A 20,534-nucleotide genomic window follows, 5' to 3' on the forward strand; every position below is an offset into this window, starting at 1 on the left:
CACCCTCGCAATGACGACACTTAGTCCGACCAATCAAAACAGCCTATCTGAGCACGCGGCGGAAGGTTGCACTCCATGGTTGCCTGTTCTCTGTAACTCGTTCATGCCAAGGCTGGCAGCGCCGTTTGCATTGTTACAACCATGTGAACGCCCAGCTGACCCAGCGATGATTCACCGTCACGTCGACGGCGCAGAAGGGAACACTGATCAGTGACGTTCCTTTACTTACAGATCCGAACTCGAGCGCAGGATACTGCGACGGTGTGACAGCCTTCGCCAAATATCAGACACATTTAGCATAGCGCGTACCGCTACTGCTTACCGCCAACCATCGCTCGTCGCTCCTAGCGCGCTGGTTGGTCACGGCGAGCAAGGAGCGCGCGCTGTCGACGGGAACGTGGCGCCATCTGGCGCCGCCGCCCGGTGATCCCCCACAAGTTGACGATGCGCTCTGCCTGCTAAATGCGAAACGAACGCAACCTTCCTTGGAACCGAAACAAACGCTAATAGAGTGCAATGGCCCGATCGGATCGATTCCGCAAAGCCGCTCTCGGATACATAGATAGTAGCCATAAGTGATGTGAGCTAGGTCGTAGGATGTTTACAGAGAGGCGCAAAGTCCTTCGATGCAAAAAGTAGGCGAAGCCCCTGGTGGTGTATTTTTGTTTTACTTGCTTTACAGCGCTTTTATTTAGGGCAAACAAGTTGATTTTGTTAATGAATTATGAAACAAAAACTTGACAAAACGTATCTGCAGTTATTAACACAATTTGCAGTAATTTACTCTTTGTCCAATCATCAAGCTCGCACTAAGTGATGTCATATCCGCTGCTAGAAACCGCCACTGTATGGTGACATCGTCAGCGCCACGAATTTGTTTTTAGGAGCTAAATAAAATATTAAAAACCGCAGCATACGTGGTACGACCGACGATAATAGCATCACTATAACTCATTCTATGCAACCAACAGGCAAAACAATGCACTGAAAATGTGTTTCGGGGCCCCTTTAACGGATCCCCTGTAACCCACCACAGTGGGCAATAGCTTCAGCAGAGACACCTGTCCAGATCTCAAGGTTGTGAGAAACTGTCTGCAGGCCACCTTGTCTAACACTGGCGATCCCCGGCGCAACAATCACTTCATCGTCTTCTGCACTGTTCAGGGAGTCAAATGTAAGAAACCTTTTGGCAAGGTGGTGGTGGAAAACATTTATTTAAGACTATTTACAGGAGAGAGTGAGGCCTGGCCTTAAGGGCCAGCCCCTTACAAATTCTAGGAGGGATCCCTAGTCCGGGACAACTGTGGCTTCCGCAGCAGCTCGGGCCCTAGCCACGAGAGCTCTCTGGCTCTCTAAGGTAGAGCAGCCGAGCAGGGCAGCCTCCCAGCTCTCTCGGGTGGGTGAAGGGAAAGGGGCTAAGCGGGGTTAGAGGGGCATGCCCACACCATGTGGTACACGTCCGAGAACGCGCATCCACAGTGCGGGCACTCCCCGTTGAAAGCCGGATTAAAATGTTGCAGCACTGCCGGGCACAGTACTGTGTTGGTATATAAGCGAATGAGCCAACGCTCCTCGATTTTCTTTAGCCCTTTCGCAGGGGGATGAAAGCGGCTATGCTGGGTTTGGTATAATTGAACGACCTCTTTGAAGGTAATAGCCGGGTTAGGTTTCGATACCTCAGGCGGCAAGAGTCGAGGCGATGCCCGGTGTTTGAGCGCGCGGGCTGAGGCGTCTGTCGCCTCGTTCCCCTCTACTCCCGCATGTGCTGGGGTCCAGATGATGGCACGTGTCTCCGGGCGATCCCGGTACTCGCATCTGTGTAAAATTTTGGCGGCGCGTCAAGAGAGGCGGCCTTGTTTTAGATTCCGACAGGTTCCCCGGGAGTCGGTGATGATAACCCGGGAGTCCGGTTCTGCAGCGGCGAGTGCTATGGCGACCTCTTCCGCATGTGTAATGTTTGGGGCACGGAAAGTGAGTCCCTGAACGTGCGTGTTTTGATAGATTACTGCGGCCGTATACCATTCCCCGTTGTGTGGACCAGCAGCATCCGTGTAGAAGACTCCGTAGCGAGAGCCGTAGCGGTCGTTAAGGGCCGTCGCGCGCGCGATTCGACGGCCCTCGTGAGTCTCCTTTGTCATGTTTTGTGACAGAGGTTGGACCTGTAGCGCGCAGCGCCAGTCCTCTGGAACATTGGTCCTTTCCTCTGCTTGTGCTGTGTAGGCAATGTGCAGGCGGTATAGGAGGCTTCTGCCTGCTGACGATTTGTTCAACCGCAAGTATTGGTTGTTTAAGTGCGCCTCGCGTAGCTCCCCAAAGGTGTTGGTCATCCCAAGGTCGATGAGCCGTTGATTGGACATCGTTATGGGGAGGTCGAGGGCGCGCTTATAGATTTTGCGAAGGATCACCTCTAGGGCGTTCTCGTCGCATTTCCGCAAGTGGAGATAGGGTGCCGAATACAGTATCCGGCTGGTTACGAATGCATTGGCCAGCCTCAGGCGGTCTTTGCATCGTAATCCCCCCCCGTTTGTTAGATACCCGGCGGACCATGCGGCCCACCTGGTCTCCAATCTTGCGGAGTTTCTGGAGGGTTGTATCAATCTTGCGGTTGCGATTGATAAAGAGTCCCAACACTCTGACCTCATCGTGTTCAGGGATGGGGCCGCTAGCAAGGGTGAGGTAAATTTTGGTAGTGCACTTCGGGTTGGGCCGAAGGTGCACGAATTTTGATTTGGTCGGGGAGCATTCCAGGCCACATCGGCGAGCGTATCCGTCCACGATAGTCGCCGCTTGTTGCAGGTTGGCCTCGATCTGTCCCAACGACCCATGTGTTGCCCAGAGCGTGATGTCGTCAGCATACAGGGAATGCCTGATGCTTGGGACATCATTAAGCAGAGGGGGGAGGTGAGCCATGGCGAGATTAAAAAGGAGGGGAGAGAGGACTGCTCCTTGCGGGGATCCTCTTGTACCCAGGCGGTACGGGCCATGCTCCTGGTCTTGGATACGTATATAGGTTTGCCGATCAGTGAGAGATTCTTGAATGCACCTAAACGTATTGTGGCCACAATTCGTCTGTGACAAATGTGTGAGGATGATGTGGGTCGCGTTGTCAAACGCCCCCTTGAGGTCCAAGGCGAGGACCACCTTGTCGTCACTGGGGCGTTCGACTGGATCCAAGACTTCCTTGTGTAGTTGGAGCAGGACATCCTGCGCGGATCGGTGTGGGCGGTATCCGTACATGGTGTCCGCAAAGAAGTGTTTCGATTCCAGATGTGTTGAAAGTCTATCTCTGACCATAGTTTCCATCTATTTCCCCACACAAGAAGTCAGTGAAATAGGCCGGAGATTCTCAATATTTATGGCTTTTCCGGGTTTCGGGATGAAAGTAACTAGTGCAGTTTTCCAGTCCATTGGGACGGTTGTACCCCCTTCCCATATAGTGTTAAAGTACTGAAGAAGGCACAGGTATGCCCGGTCAGGGAGGTTAGCAAGGAGCTTAACCGTCACTCTATCCCGTCCGGGTGCCGTGCCACGCTTCAATTTTGCCAGGGCCGCTTTTAGGTCATGGAGCTGGAACGGTCTGTCCATCTCCTCATTCTCAGAGCCTGCATATGAGTATGCCGACCCGCGGGAGTCCTAGATGCTACAGAGATATTTATCTCTGAGAGCTGTAGCCAATTTTGTAGTGTCCCCGTCGAAAGCGTGAATAGCTCTCTGTAGGTGTTTCTGGGTTTCGTTGCGTGTTTGAGTCGCACCGATCAAGGCGCGGAAGAGGCGCCATGTGCTGCGATTCGACATTTGTCGAGCCGCAGTATTACAACGGTCCACCCAGTTTGAATCAGCGAGTTGGGCCGCATACTCGGCTGCCTCCTAGGTGAGTGCCGCTATACGAATTTTGAGTTGGCGGTTGTGCTTCTGCCGGCGCCATCGGCGGATGAGGCTATGCCGGGCCTCCCAGAGGTGCAGAAGGTGGTTGTCCACCGCCGGCGTTGCCTCTGAGAGTTGAACCTGTTGTTCAGCCTTACGAAGCTGGGCCACCAACTGTTGAGACCAAGATTCATAACCCTGTTGGGCTATCGGTTCAAGGTTAGTGTACTCCGAGCGAAAACGAGTCCAGTCTGGGAGTGTAGCTTTTCGGTGTGAGCGTGTGAGAGGTTTCGTGCGGAGTGTTGTAAGGAGGATGCAATGGTCGCTACCGAGGGTTTCCTCGGCGTTGTGCCAATCCGCATATTGTATGTTTTTTGTAAAGGTAAGATCCGGACATGTGTCCCGTGTTACGGAGTTACCTATTCTGGTGGGGTGGGCAGGATCCGTGTGGAGGGTTAGGCCCAACGTGGACATAAGCTCCGCCAGCTTTCGTCCGCGTTTCTCCTCTTTACGGTAGCCCCAGAGAGGACTGGGGGCGTTGAAATCCCCAACTATGATGAGGGGTTCCTTTACTGCCACCTTGAGGGCTTCGCTAAATATTTCAGTGTATGTTACATTGGGGAGTTTGGGTGAGCTGTATATGTTGAGTACGTGCAGTGAGGGATCCTGTTTCCTAAGCGGAAGGAGGGTCACCATAACGTACGAATAGTCTGCGTTACATGCCAGATCGACAGCGGTAGCCGTTAAGTTTTTGTTCACGCAGAGTGCGGTCCGCGCGTCCCGCTGATAGACCGTATCACTGGTCAGTGTGACATTCTCTCCGGGCTCCTGGAGGGCTACCACTGCGGGCAGTTCTGAGAGCGTTGTTAAGTGGAGTCGGAAGGCGGCCCGCTTAGTGCGTGCGCGGAAACCTTGACAGTTCCACTGAAGACTTGTGGTTGAGGTCGAATTTTTGTGCGAGTACCGGCGTTTGCTTGTGTCGCCCGCCATTGTGCTCACTTAGATTTTGCATATCACCCTGGAGGAGAGGGCAGACGATGGGGCCTGCCCCACGGACCACTGCCGTGTGTGGGGCTTCATTCTCTGTAGTCAAGTCCTCATCCTCAGAGGGGGTTTGTACTCTGGCAATTTTGCTGCTCGCGCTCGTGCTTGAGAGGCGCTTAACAGAGGCCGACTTGCGAGCCTTGCTGAGTGGTTTCGGGATCTGAGCTGCTATGAGGCTCGGGATCCTGTCTAATAAGGTTTGAAATGCAGCTGTAAATTGCGCCTCTAGGGCGCTAAAGCGTGCCGTGAACTGGACTTCCATGGCGGCGCTCAACCTCGCTTCGATTTTGCCCTCATCTGGTCGTGGAGCCGCCTGCTCAAAGGGGGTGCTCTCCATTTCCTCAGTCGTCTGAGAAGGAGGAGGTGCATCGGATTTCATTAGGCGTTGTTCGGTTAATGCCAATTTACGGGTTAGGAGTTCGACTTGTTCGCGTAGGGCCGCGATTTCAAGCTGCTCTGGCGTTTTGAATGGCGTTTTGGGTGGGGGGGGGGGGGGGGGGTGAGAGAGGGGGCTACCCTGCCCGTACCGCTTACCTGTGGCCCGTGCTGCACTCTAGTTGCCCATGACCGCTGGTCCCCTAGGTTGGATGCCTTGCTTGTGGCACCCTCTCGTCTTTGAGTGGGTGGAGGTGGCCCCTGTTTCCCATCTGTCACCTTGGGGGTGGGTCCACGATGGTTTGGCCCGCGTTGAGCCGGCTCCTTGGCGCCCGCGCCTGGTTGCAGGTCCTGGGATTGAGGCGGGTTGAGTGGGGAGACGTCTTTGGTGCGCTTCCCGCCGCGTTTCGATTTCTTTTTCTTGCCCTTCTTTTTTGACCCTGGTGGTGAGTACCGGGGCGGGGGTGGGGGTTCACGGTATCGCGCCTTGCACATACGGTCCCCGGTGACGTGAGGACCGGCGCACAATGAGCACCGTGGCGTGCACTCATGCGGCGCACGCACACCGTCGACGAGCTGAGCGGCAGAGCCGCAAAGTCCGCAAATTTCAGTTTTCGGGCCTGGGCACGCATCCTGGCGATGTCCGACAGCTCCACACAGTCTGCAGGCAGGCACAGTCTTCCTGTAGGTTTGGGCCGGAATCAGTAGTGCATCGTAATGCACATACCTTGGCTTCACTTTGCCGGCGAAGGTGAGCCGCGCTTTGTTGGAAACGCCTATTTTCCGGATTTCTATGATTTCACCGTCGCGCCAGTAGAGGCTCTCACGGAGCATGGCTTCAGTGTCGGTGCTTCGGACGGTGACGACCCCGTAACAGGTGTCATGCCCGTCCGAGCGGAGGTGACCGACGAGGGGCACCGCACCGCGTGAGGAGTTGACGGCGAATTCGCCGATGATTTTGTCCGCAATCTTCGGGTCAGCGGTATAGACTAGGATGACGTTTTGGTCGCTCACCGGAACAACAGTGATGGCGCGAGCCGTATCCATTCCAAGTTGAGCGACGAACGCACGTCCAAGGCTGTTTTCCGGGAAGACGGCCGTGAGCGAGACCCGGGTGCTTGGCTTCACGACGACAACGAAGTCCATAGCTGCCGGTTTCGGTAGAGGAAGCGGTCTCCAGGACACCAGCCGCTTCCCCTGGGCGCCCGCGGAGCGCGGCGCAGGCGGTGAAATTTTTCCGTGCCGAGCGTCAGAGACGTCCGCGGCCGGCGATAGGCGCCATCAGGGCATTGTTGCCCCTCGCTCGGCGAGCGACCGCGGTGGCGAGCGCGGCGCTCTTGAAGTCTTCTCGCGGCCCCGGTGTGCCGCTCGTAGCAGGTATGGTGGTCCACACCATTCTATCGGGGTCGTAGCCCAGTGTCTCAGATTGAGAGTCCGCCATGGCTGTCGCGCCGGCACGGAGCCGGGCGCCCGCTCGCCGGGAGCCGCTGCTGCCGTAGGCTCAGCGGCGCCGGCGTGAGCGAGAGGAAAGTGGCTCGCAAATGACGTATAATTGGCCCACCTGCCTAAAAATGATGTCCGGTGATGCCGAAACACATTCCGGTACTGATGAGCGTAGTTTCGTAGGGGTCCGATGAGGTACTCCGGTACTCCGAGCGAAAATCGACGGAGCCGATGCACTGCCCGTCCGTACCGGACGCGCGCTCACAGCGCCCCCCTTTTGGCAAGGCTAAGGTTGTGAAATGGGACAAGTGGAGAAAGGAAATAGCACGTCTCCTGGAAGAACATATCACAGATATCGAGGCATGAACAGCGCTGAAGATGAAAACCGTCGCTAGCCACTCTGCGACAGTGGACACCACGGAGGAAACACCGACGGTTGACCTGCACCTGTTGCATCTGTGGGAAGCCAGGACATCTCTGAGAAGGAGGTGGAACAGGCAAAAGTTAAATCGGAAGCAGAAGATCAGGATTGCAGTATTTACCAAGGAAGCGGATGACTACGCACATAACCTCGCTAACCAAAACTGGCGCAAATTGTGTGGTGAGCTGAACGGTAGAATGGGAACGGCAATACACGGGGACTCCTCAGATTCCTTGTCCAGCCGAACTCAAACCCGAAAGAGCCGACAGACACGCTCTGTAAGGCCCTGCACAGCGATCAAGGGGACAGCGAAGCGTTCATTGCAGAATTTGGACGGAAATTCCTTGATCTGGGATGCGGCTACCCTCTCCTTGCGTACACCGGCGCACCCAATGAAGTGATGGACCAAGAATGTGACGGTTGAGGAACTGAGGGCGGAGCTTGAAGTCATGCATAAGAACACCGCCCCTTGACTGGACCAGGTAAACACCAAGATGCTCTTTAACATAGACGACTTTTCAGGAATAGTGAAATGCATCGATGGGCAGTGTGCTGGAACAATGGGCCGCATACCCGACTCCTGAAACCTGTCTATAGTACGGTTTATTCCCAAGCCCAAAAATCTATGCGACATTGATCATTTACGACCGATCTCCCTGATGTCGTGTCTGGGTAAACTGTTTTTTTAATCAAGTAAAAAGTTATTCGTTTGTATGCGCACACATTTATAAATTCTGATCTGCCTTAAGCACATTTTGCTCGTTTGCTGATCAGGCGGCAGGTGGAGAAATAACACTATTTGCATATGTTTTTTTCTGAGCAGTCATGCTAACATAGAGAAAAAGTACGTGAACACAAAAAGCACATACGAAAGAACTCAAGCTATACACAAGGCAATACATTTGCACACCAATTTCTCATGTCCGTCATCATGCTACGCTTGTTATTTGGAATACATAGATTTTCGGGAATTTTATTAAATACAGCACATACGTATTAAGTGTGCATCTTTTTACCATAGTTTATAAAGCCGGTGCTTAACAAAACGTTCCGTTTTTCTCATGGTGACATCTTTTTTTTACCTGAGTCTTATATTCATTTCAATAATAATACCCTGTTAACACAACAAAGTGAAAGAGTTCACGAATCTGAAGGATGCCTGACTCATCTTATTTTCCTTTCATGTCAACCTAGCGTAGTTGGGTGACATAAGGTATAGTGTTCGCCATTATTTTTAGAATATCATTTAATGCTTCTTTCTTGTATTCGGAGCAGTTACCATATACGGTAATGCCGTACTTTAAAGCAGGTTCTACTTTCTTTCGGGGCATGGAAGCACCGAAAGAATGGGAGGCTCACGCGCGCTCTTCTTCGTCATGCAGTTGCTCTTCTTTCCGGCTGCCGCCTGGGTGGACCATGGCCAAGTGCATCCTTTGAGCGCGCTCGCCATCAACGCCTCTGCTTCAGGGGCATCCAGTATTGCCGCTCCACCAGGATGCGACTGGTTGACAACTTGCCGACATGAACAGCTTCAACATTTCCTGCCTCATCACGTCCTGCCACAGTCTATCGCAGCCGCAGGATCATCGACAGTCCCCACTGTGCACCATATAAAAGCATGTGCTGCGCAGCCGCCGCTCATAGGGCATGGAAGCACCGAAAGAATGGGAGGCTCACGCGCGCTCTTCTTCGTCATGCAGTTGCTCTTCTTTCCGGCTGCCGCCTGGGTGGACCATGGCCAAGTGCATCCTTTGAGCGCGCTCGCCATCAACGCCTCTGCTTCAGGGGCATCCAGTATTGCCGCTCCACCAGGATGCGACTGGTTGACAACTTGCCGACATGAACAGCTTCAGCATTTCCTGCCTCATCACGTCCTGCCACAGTCTATCGCAGCCGCAGGATCATCGACAGTCCCCACTGTGCACCATATAAAAGCATGTGCTGCGCAGCCGCCGCTCATAGGGCATGGAAGCACCGAAAGAATGGGAGGCTCACGCGCGCTCTTCTTCGTCATGCAGTTGCTCTTCTTTCCGGCTGCCGCCTGGGTGGACCATGGCCAAGTGCATCCTTTGAGCGCGCTCGCCATCAACGCCTCTGCTTCAGGGGCATCCAGTATTGCCGCTCCACCAGGATGCGACTGGTTGACAACTTGCCGACATGAACAGCTTCAGCATTTCCTGCCTCATCACGTCCTGCCACAGTCTATCGCAGCCGCAGGATCATCGACAGTCCCCACTGTGCACCATATAAAAGCATGTGCTGCGCAGCCGCCGCTCATAGGGCATGGAAGCACCGAAAGAATGGGAGGCTCACGCGCGCTCTTCTTCGTCATGCAGGTCAGTTACCAGTTCAAACTACCTTACCACTGCTTTAAGTCAGATGATGCCTTTATAGTCGTGCTTCCATGCCCTGGAGCCTTGTTCGAGCCTTTCTGTTCACTTTTATTGCTTTTGTGTGGGGACGTAGAGTGCAATCCGGGTCCTGACAAACAGACTCTTGCGGAAATTCTTAATACACTCAAAGATTTAAGCGAGCGCTCAATCAGGATGGAAACAGTGCAAAAATCGGTAGCCGAGACGGTGACTGAACTGAAAGACCAGCAAAGAATCGCTTTTCAAGCTATTTCCGACATAAAGACCCGGTTAGACGTTGTTGAAGGCCAGACTTCAATGCTTCAGCATTGGCAGGCCGATTTTAATGAGCTAAGCGATAAAGTTAACCGTCTTGAACTGGAAGCCTGCGCAATGCGCCACCGATTAGACGACGCAGAGGACCGTTCTCGACGCGACAATCTGCTTTTTTACGGAATAAAAGACGATGAAAGTGAAGCGTATGCTGATTCTGAAGAGAAAGTTTTAGGGGTCATTGCCGATAAACTAATTTTACGTGCGCACAGGATCGGTCGGTTTGTAGAAGGAAAAACAAGGCCGGTTATTGTCAAATTTGCTACCTATAAGCACAGAGAATCAGTTTTCGTAAAATGTTCCATGTTAAAAGACACTGGCTTTGCTCTCAGTGAGGACTTATGCGTTGCCACACGCAACATTCAAAAAAAGCTAAGAGAATACGGTAAAAGCCTGCATAAACCATATAAACTTGGGTATAAGAAACTGCATGTCAATGGAAAATGCTACAGTTATAATGAAGTAGATGACATTGTTTTTGAAATCGCATCCTCGAATACTGCACCGATGAATGCTTCTGCATCACCTAGATTTCTTCGTTCTGGACGCCAACTACTCCCCGATAAGGATAAGAAATAGGAATGCGCGAGGGGAAGAGATGCCACATCATCGAATTCAGAATTTTGTGTTTGTTATACTAACATTCGAAGTATTTTTCGTAAGAAGGATGAATTATGCACCTTGATTAACGACCTCAAAGCAAATGTTATTGCATTAACTGAAACGTGGCTCAGCAGCAAAATATCTAATTCAGAATTGTTTCATTGCGATAAAAAATATGTTGTCTACCGCAGTGACCGCACTCAAAGAACAGGAGGTGGTGTTTTGCTCGCAATTGACGAGCAGTTTGATTGTCACTGCATATCAATTGTTTCTGATATTGAATCTGTGTGGTGCTGCGTGAATTTAGGTTTCAGGAAAGTGATCATCGGCGTTTGCTATCGCTCCCCTTCCAGCGATATGTCATTCTGTGATAGCTTGCATGACAGCCTGAATCAAATCACTGTTCGATATCCCAGCGCACAAATTCTACTTTTAAGGGACTTCAACTATCCCAACATTATCTGGTCACACACGTTCCCTTTTTCTAACCCACCGAGCGCAGAAACTAACCAATTTATCACCATCTGCGCAGACTTTGGCTTGACACAAATCGTCACTTCACCCACACGTGTTACTCAAAATTCATCCTCTCTTCTAGATCTTGTATTAACGACTGCAGAAGATTGCACGTCACCTGTAATACATATGCCTGGCCTGAGCGACCACGATGTATTACATTTCACGTTAACTCATGAACACGTACCTTCATCAAACCGCTCCAAAAATATTAGGGACTACAACAAGGCTAATTTTCTTGCTATTAATGATGAACTGAGCTCTTTTCTAGACATATTCTTGCCTAATTACCTCGAGCGCTCGGTGGAAACTAACTGGTGCATGTTCCGAAATAAGGTATCTGAATTGATTAACCGACATATTCCTCTTCGGCGCGTCTACTCGAATAACCAAGCTCCATGGTATAATCGATATTTAAACCGCCTTTCTAACAAAAAGAAAAGACTTTTTCGAACTGCTAGGAATTCATTAAAACCTGAGCGATGGACTGCATATAAATCAGCTGCCTTAGCCTATTCCCGTGCACTAAAGACTACTAAATTTTCTTTTTTTAATGTAACCCTCCCGAACATCTTAAAGTCTAATCCTAAACGCTTCTGGAGCATAATAAAACCTAGCACTAACGACAAAGTGTCATTACTTTCAGCAACTGGAAATCCCATTCCGGACCATCTTTGTGCCACTTCACTAAATGACTCTTTTGTCCAGTCATTTTCTTCCTCATCCGTTGATCGCCACCATCCCAAACTCCAATCGTGTAACTACTACTGTATGGATCCAATTGTGTTTGACTCTCATGGCATTATACCGATCATTAATAATTTAAAACAAACATCTTCTAGCGGAATCGATGGCATTAATAGCAAATTTCTTCGGAATACTGTTGAATATACCTCTATCATTTTGGAAAGCATATTCTCACAGTCGTACCATGATGGCGTACTACCCGAGGACTGGAAAACTGCTAAGGTCATACCTGTACATAAAGCCGGTGACAAACAGAACCCATCTAACTATCGACCCATCTCTCTCACATCAATACCCTGCAAAATAATGGAACATATAATTCTCACTCACCTTGTTAATTTTCTTGAAGATAATAGCTTCTTTTCTCTGACTCAGCATGGCTTTCGGAAAGGTTTCTCCTGTGAAACTCAATTACTTTCCTTTACTAATGATCTGCACTTCTACTTAGACTCCGCGTTTTCCACAGACTGCATATTTCTCGACTTCGCTAAGGCATTCGATAAAGTTAACCATTCATTACTTCTATATAAACTAGCATTCTAAATATTGACCCTTCTGTTCTGAACTGGATTCGCGCGTTTCTTTTTTCTCGCCTTCACTTTGTGCATGCTAATGACACTAATTCTTCTACCGTGCCAGTTGGTTCTGGGGTTCCTCAAGGATCTGTCCTTGGCCCTTTACTGTTCCTGATTTATATTAATGACCTGCCTGCTACTGTTAACTCTAGGATTTGTTTGTTTGCCGACGACTGCGTGATTTACCGTAAAATAACTAACGATTCCGATATTCGCTCTCTCCAGGTCGATCTGAATAACATACTAGACTGGTGTCATAATTGGAAAATGGAACTAAATATTAAAAAATGCAAATCTATGAGAGTTTCACGTTCAAATACTACTTGTCCTCCTTATTTTCTTCACAGTCATCCCCTTGAAAGCGTAAGATCGTACCGGTATCTTGGCATACATATAACTAACACCCTGTCCTGGAAACTTCATATAGAACATATAGCATCTAAAGCAAACAAAACGCTTGGTTATCTTCGAAGAAATTTTACACTTGCTCCATCTTCATTAAAATAATTATTATACATGACCTACGTACGACCGCAAATGGAATACGCTTCATCTATATGGGACCCTGGACAGGTCTCAATGACACATGTTCTGGAAACTGTCCAGAATCGTGCAACTAGATTCATTTTAGGCAATTACCATCGTACATCTAGCGTCACCCAAATGAAAAAGTCTTTAAACCTCCTGCCCCTAGCTACCCGCCGTAAGCACTTCCGCATCTGCCTATTCCATAAGATTTTCTACTCCAATTTTCAACTTCGCTCTCGATGGATTCAACCAGCACCGTTCATTTCTCACCGTCGTGATCATCAACACAAGGTCACAGTGCCTCATTGTAACACAGTGACATGTGCGCAATCATATTTTCCGCTAACTTCTAAAGAATGGAATTCCCTACCCGCATCATTAACTAGCATCACTGATTCAACTCAATTTAGAAGAATACTTACCACTCTGATTACATAATGATCGCTTTTATATTTTATTGGAGTGTTGTGTTCTCCACGTATTAGTATTGTTCTTAAACTATTTTATTAATCTGTTCCGTGTTCATTTTGCTCACTTCTTTTTATCCTGCCTCCGTTGTTCTATAGTTTTGTATGAATTGTGCTTTGTTTATTTTTCTTGTTAACAACTGCCCTTCCCCTCTGAAATGTACTTTGTACCTTGAGGGTATCACAAATAAATAAATAAATGCTGTATAGATCAGTCGTATAAGACAAAGCGGAGATTTGCCATGAAGGTGATGCGTAATAGCCGCATTGGCCCTCATCTTTCTAGAGAGGTAGACGATGTAGTTGCTCCATGTAAGGTGTTGGTCAAAGTGGATGCCCAGATAGAGAACTGTTCGCTCTATTTGCCTAGCTCTACAATTACAGTGGTAAGAAAGGGATGTGCGATGATACAGTGTATGGTCTAAAGTTATTATTTTTTTCGCGGTTTTTTAAAGCATGTCAGCTCTGTTTCGCTAACGTTTAAAAAATGAAATTTTGCGATAACCAGTCAACGACTCCACTTATACCTATTAAAAAATGATTCAACTCCTGTACGATAATCAGTAACTTCAAGTGCTAGCGCTGTATCGCCAGCGTATTGAAAAACGTTTGAAGTAATCTGTAATAAAGCAAAATCGGATACATATACGTTAAAAACCAGTGGGCCAAGTGTACTTCCTTGAGGTACACCGAATTTAATATTTTTAAATCTCCATGTTCATTAACAAGCATCACGCACTGTAACCTATCTGTAAAATATTTGACAAAAACTTGTTAGAAGGACCGCGGAAACCAAGTGACCTTAATTTTTAAATTAGTAGCGTATGGTCTTTTGGGTCAAATGCCTTAGGTAAGTCCAGAAATAAGGCAAAAACAATGTGAATATTTTCTACTGCATTGTAAACATAGTCAGAAAATTCAAGAAGTGTAGTCGTACTTCTATTACTTGTGAACAAAATTGCTCAACATTCTTCAAAGTGTATTTTTCACAGAATGATTACATGACATATCCAACATGCTGTTCCATAATATATGTTGCTGAAGACAGTATTGGTATTGGCCTATAATTTTGTGAAATCACCTTTCTTCCCGCGTTTCTAAATCAGCCTGACAACAGATATGTTATGTTCTTGAGGTATTTCACCAGTTTCGAATACACCATCCGTTATGTGCATGAGCATATCTTTCAAACTGTCAAAACTTCTTTAAAGATCTCTTAAACGAATGCCATCATAACCAGGTGGCTTCAACTGCTTCATTCCGCACATAATGATCCATAGCTCGTCAACTGTTATCAGTGGCAGATATATGGTATGCACACATGCCTGTTTCGGTCGATGTGGTAGAAGCCTACTGGCTGCTATCTTTCGCAACTTTTCTGTTGTGTTTGTAAACACACCATTAAAATTAACACAAAGCACTTGCACGTTCTCCTTTGCAAAATTCTTTTTTACTGCTTCATCAACGGAAGTCTTTTTCTATCTACCCATCAGTTCATTGGCAATTCGCCACATTTTCTTTCCGTCATGTTTTTTCAGTGAAAACTGTCGTGCGTAAAAGAATCTTTTCGCCAGTCGCATTTTCGCCGTTACTTGATACCTCAATGCACGATATTCATCTCTTAATCTTTATCTTCAGGTTGCTTCCTACATTTTTGCCACGCTTTGTTTTTCACGCAGCAGACTTTGCTATCACATGAGTTATCCACTTCTAAATCCGGTCTCCTGATTTTGATAACAGATTTAGTTGACTGTGCATAGACGTTGCGAAAGAGTTCGATAGTTTTGGTATATAAGCTGATCTGATCTAAATTTAAAAGGTTTATGGTTTATGGGGGTTTAACATCCCAAAGCGACTCAGACTATGAGAGACGCCGTAGTAAAGGACTCCGGAAATTTCGACCGCCTGGGATTCTTTAACGTGCACTGACATCGCACAGCACACTGGCCTCCTGAATTTCGCCTCCATCGAAATTCGACCGCCGCGGCCGGGATCGAACCCGCGTCCTTCGGGCCAGTAGCCGAGCGTCGTAACCACTAAGCCACCGTGGCGGGCAAAATCTAAAAAAGAACTTCCAGTTAACATAACGAATTAATTGGTATACTTTTCTGTTATCTAGAACAGAACCTGTAATAGTGTCTCCAACAGTTGTATAATCGTCAGACATACTTGCAGCCGTTACAAAGTAATGACCAGTTAGTTTTTGCTTTATAACTCCCAAAACATATTGCTGGTTTCGCAAACGAATCATTATGTGGTCAATGCATACTTGGTAATATTAGCACTTAAGTATTGCTCTCTCGTACATCCATTAATTACGTTCACAACTCCCAATTGTGCAAGCAAATTGAGGTAATCTTCTGTGATACCTTTTGTCTCTTTCATGTCTATGTTTTGATCCCCTGCAATGATGAAGTGTTTTTCATTCATGTATTTATGAAAAAAAAGTATACAGCTGATCTAGAAATGCACTTTCATTCCGATTTGGTGGCCTATATATTTGTGAGGCACACAACAAATCCTAGAGGGATTTTTCAGTGCGGTACGTGCGTCGACAGTGGTGCGTCGGACAGCGGGGCGCTGCGCGTGCCAGCCTGACGTTGCGCGTGTGCGCGTGCGAAGGGTGTGTGCGAGGCGACGGCGACAGGGCGCGTGGCAAGCACGAGGAGTGGAGAGCTGACGTGTCAGAAAAGAGAGGTGTGAAGAGAGACAGTGCAGCGGAGGCCGTGTCATTCAAGCGTGGAGGTGGAAACCTTCGGACGTTGGGTCCGTGTTACCGTCGACCTCCCTGGGATCACCGACGCAAGCCTCCTGAGTTCCTCGCAAGCGTGGAGGCGGCAGCCGATGAACTTAGGGTCCCTGCTGCCGAAAGGCACTGTTGGATAGGCCGCTTTAAGCCTCTGGTGTTTCGGGCCGCCGCCGACAGGATCTGGCTTCGATTCCCCTGCTGCTGTCAACTTTCCGGGGCTGCTGACGGGGATCCACGGGCGTCCCCGTGTTCTTCTCCGATCCTAATACCGCCTGACTCTCTTTCGCCGCTTCCGTCGACGCAACGGTAGCGACACGGCGCAGTTCATCAACCCGCGTTGCGTCCCGTCTACAAGGCATCCCCGCTTCACCTGGGACGCTCAGTACGTGGTGAACTCTTTCCTGTATTCTGCAGGGTTCTACGCGTGTTGAGTGTGTGTTCTTGTTTTCGTGTCCGTTTCTTATTTTCCCCTTTTCCTTTAAATTATAAATATGAATTTGTTTTGTTTTCTTTGATCTGTTTGTTCTCTTGCTCGAACCTGCACGCGATTGGGTTGCCCTTCGGAAAGTCGGGGACGCACTACCGAGTCGCGAAAATATTGCGCATAAAGTGTATTCTATATTTCCTTTGGAAATAAAGAGAGTGATCACCTCTACGTGAATAAAGCTACCTTAAATTCTATACGTCATCCACTGACTTTTTATGAACAGCATAACATCGCCTCCTTTACGGTTTTCACGGCACAATGCGTATAAGTGTTCCCAGCAAATACAAATGCACATTTTGTCGACACATATATATTAATCTCCGTGAGAATAATAGCATCAAATGGAACTGCCACAGTCTTTAAGAGAATCGTAATTCATCCCAGTATTTATTCAAATTTGTGATGTTGACAAGTAGCAAACCGAGTGCATGCTTCGAACCTGCATCACTTTTTGCAGTTTCAACATGAGCGTTTCAATTGCAAAATGAGTCAAAGAAATCCATTACGTTAGTTTGTCGAGATCTCTATCAGAGTTGATACTAAAGATCGATGCACTTTCAATTTTTCGGGCGAGAATTTTCCCGTTGCTCACCCAGACAAATTCGAACCCTCGATCATTCTCTAGCTTCTTGCAATCCGAAAGCAGCCTTTTTGGAGCTTTTGTCAGGTTCTCATTTATGTAGATTTTTTCGTTTGCAGTGCGCGCTTTTTCGCCAGTCACATTCCTCGCGTGGCTTGGTACACACAGCGAAAAATAATCGGGGAATCTTATCTTTTTGTGCCCTGAGTCAATGCAGCTCTTCTATCCTCTGTCGCTTCAGTGTCTGTATCCTCAACTTTGCACTCAGGTCAGTAAGAACTTGGCAAAGGTCCTTGTTACGGGCTTCAGCTATCCCGTGTATTTCTACGCTTCTGCGCCTTGTGTACTGCTCAACGCTTTGAACACAATCTTTGAGCCTGGCAAGCTCAGTGTCCTTTTCAGCCAATTTTTCATTCAGTTCTGTTTTTTTTTTCAGCTGTTTCAGTAATATTCACTGTATTTCATTCATTGTTTTCTTTTATCCTATGTAACCCACTCCCCTCTTTAATGCCTCTGGCCCTGATGGTACAATAAAAATAGACAAATAAATAAACTAATACAAACTATATTATGATTGGTTGCATAACGATTATGATAAGGCCATGTTAGATGGTAACTTCAATGGCTCAGTATTTTGAAAAGTATCAAGTATCAATCTTTCACAGGCCCTATAGGTAGGAAAATGTGGTTATGCTGACAGTAAAAAAAATAATAATCAAAATCATCATCATCACCATCATTAGCCTGACTACGCCCTCTGGAGAGCAAAGGCCTCTCTCATGTCTTTCCAAGTAACCCGTTGGCTACCGTACCTCCGCAAACCTCTTAATATCATCCGCCCACCTAACCTTCTGCCGCTCCCTGCTGCGATTGCCTACTCTTGGAATCTCCTCTCTTACCCTTCATCATCATCAGCCTTACTACACCCACTGCAGGGCAAAGGCCTCTCCCATGCCTCTCCAATTAACCCTATCATTTGCCAGCTGCATCCACCCTTTGCCTGCAAACTTCCTAACCTCATCCGCCCACCTAACCTTCTGCCGCCCCCTGCTACGCTTTCTCTTGGAATCCACTCCGTTACCCTTAAAGGCCAGCGGTTATCTTGCCTTCGCATTACATGTCCTGCCCAAGCCCATTTCTTCCGCTTGATTTCGACTAGGATGTCACTAACCGGCGTTTGTTCCCTCACCCATTCTACCCGCTTCCGGTCTCTTAAGGTTACACCTATCATTTTTCTTTCCATGGCTCGCTGCGTTGTTCTTAACTAAAGCTGAACTCTTTTCGTTATCCTCCACGTTTCTGCCCCGTAGGTGAGTACCGGTAAGATACAGCTTTTGTACAGTTTTTCTCTTCAGGGAAATTGGTGAGTGGGAGGAGAAATTGCCCTTAAGGAGCAACAATTATCTTGCTTTCGCATTACATGACCTCGCAAAGCGGGTTTCTACTTACTGATTTCGGGTAGGAACTCATTAACTCGCGTTTGTTCGCTCACCCACTCTGTCCGCTTCCGGTCTCTTAACGTTACACCTATCATGTTTCGTTCCATGGCTCGCTGCGTTGTCTTTAATTTAAGCTGAACCCTTTTCGCTTTTCTGCCCCATAGTTGAGTACCGGTAAGATACAGGTACCGTATACTTTTCTCGTGAGGATTATTTGTAAATTGCCATTCATTCTAAAAGGAAACCTGCATTATGCGGTCGACCACAATCTTATTGTTCTAGTTATTTCCCTCAGAATATCTTGATCAGCAGCCCGTACCTGCCCTAAGTGGACGTATTTCCTTACCACTTCCAGCACCTCGCTAACACTTGTGAACTGTTGTTCCATTGCGAGACTATTCAGCATTACTTTGTTTTCTGAATGTTAATTTTAAGATGGACCGTTCTACACTGCCTGTCTAAGTCATTAATCACGCTTTGCAGCTCATCTGCTGAGTGACGTAGGAAGGCATTGTCATCAGCAATGTCACGTCACCAATGTCGTGAAGGCATTGTCAAGGTGACACTAAATATGAAATAACTTCATGCTATGCGCTCACCCTGGCATCGTGTTGGACGTGGAAAAAAATATTAGTGCATTCCTAACAAAGTTGGCAAATAGGCCATTTTCCAGAATGCAGATAGTCGCTGTGTAGGGTAGAATGCTGATATTAATTATAGGATGGCATACCACATTGTCATCAACGAAGACTAGTTAAATGAAACACTGAAGGGAAGGTCATTGTTGAATGTCAGGAAAAGGGATGGTCCAAGGAAATACCTTCTGGGTAGCCTGAGATTTCAAAAAAAAAAAAGAAAGACAGGACGAGTAAAAAGTTAGCATGGGCTAAGTGCTGACAGCGGGCCAGGATCACGTGCGTCCACTGTTATAAGCGATTTTATAGCATGCTTTTTTAGAGATCCTGGTTCAAGTGCGTGCCACAAAAGACGAGCTCTTGACTTCATAGGAATGCGTAAAATATCGCACAAGCTTGGACGGCGCAATTTAAAGGGTCACAAAAGTCTAGCAGAGCTAGAGTGAGCAGTTTTTTTCATGATTGGGAACACATGCTAGTCATAGAAATAGAACAATAGTTTTTGAAGGATGGTTGGCAAGACGTATTTGAGAGAGGCAGCAAATTACACTGTAAACACTATATTTAGAATAATGTACACACAGTAGGGGCGGCAAACGACGAGACCTCTGTCTCGGCTCAGTAGCCGGAACGGCGTCCTGGCACTTATGACAACAGGACGGAATGGTCACACGCACGCAACTCAATTACCGAAAGACCCGCCCCCCCATCCCGAAAAGAAACAAAAACAAAAAAACGATAATATACGTCGAATTTTACCGCCAAAATTCTTTACAGCCGTGGAGCTTCTGCGTAGGTCGCGACATCGCAAGAATCCTTTCACGTTTCCGATGGATGGCTGGATGGCTGGCTGAATGGATGGATGGAGGGATGAACGGATAAGGCTTACCTGCTTAAATCGGGTGGTGGCTCAAGCCACCTAGCCATGACTTGTGAAATTTTACTCGGCTTGATTTTAGCCACCAATCAGAAAACCTTCGCTTGGTTACTCTACCCCCTTAAACTCTACTTTCCCTTCACTGTCGTTCAACCCCAATGCTTTGTATAAATCGGCCCTTTACAGAACAGTAACAAGTGTTCAGCTGTTTCCTCCTCCTCTCAGCAGTCGCTAGCGACGGAAACGCGGTGGCTTTGAGCAACATAGGAATTGTCTCTATAGCGTTACGGCGTGCTTTCTTAGCCAGAGAAACTGCTGAAAGACTCTGACAAGGCGAATAATACGTTGTCTGCACACCGATCTCTGGCCTGCCTAAATAATATTCTCAGAGTTTACTTTTGCGAAGCCGACTCTGATGGCGATGGTGACAACACTCATCCCTCAGTGGAATCTTCGGTGTAGGTTGCTCATACTAACGAAGTTAATAAAGCGCGAATTGA

General features: G+C 47.9%; 1 pseudogene; it reads right to left on the bottom strand.

The window, feature by feature from the left end:
* Positions 1-1,287: 1,287 nt before the first annotated feature.
* Positions 1,288-2,910, bottom strand: LOC144105469 (uncharacterized; annotated as a pseudogene).
* Between the last annotated feature and the right edge of the window lie 17,624 nt (positions 2,911-20,534).

Source organism: Amblyomma americanum, chromosome 9, assembly GCF_052857255.1.
Source record: "Amblyomma americanum isolate KBUSLIRL-KWMA chromosome 9, ASM5285725v1, whole genome shotgun sequence".
Taxonomy (NCBI): domain Eukaryota; kingdom Metazoa; phylum Arthropoda; class Arachnida; order Ixodida; family Ixodidae; genus Amblyomma; species Amblyomma americanum.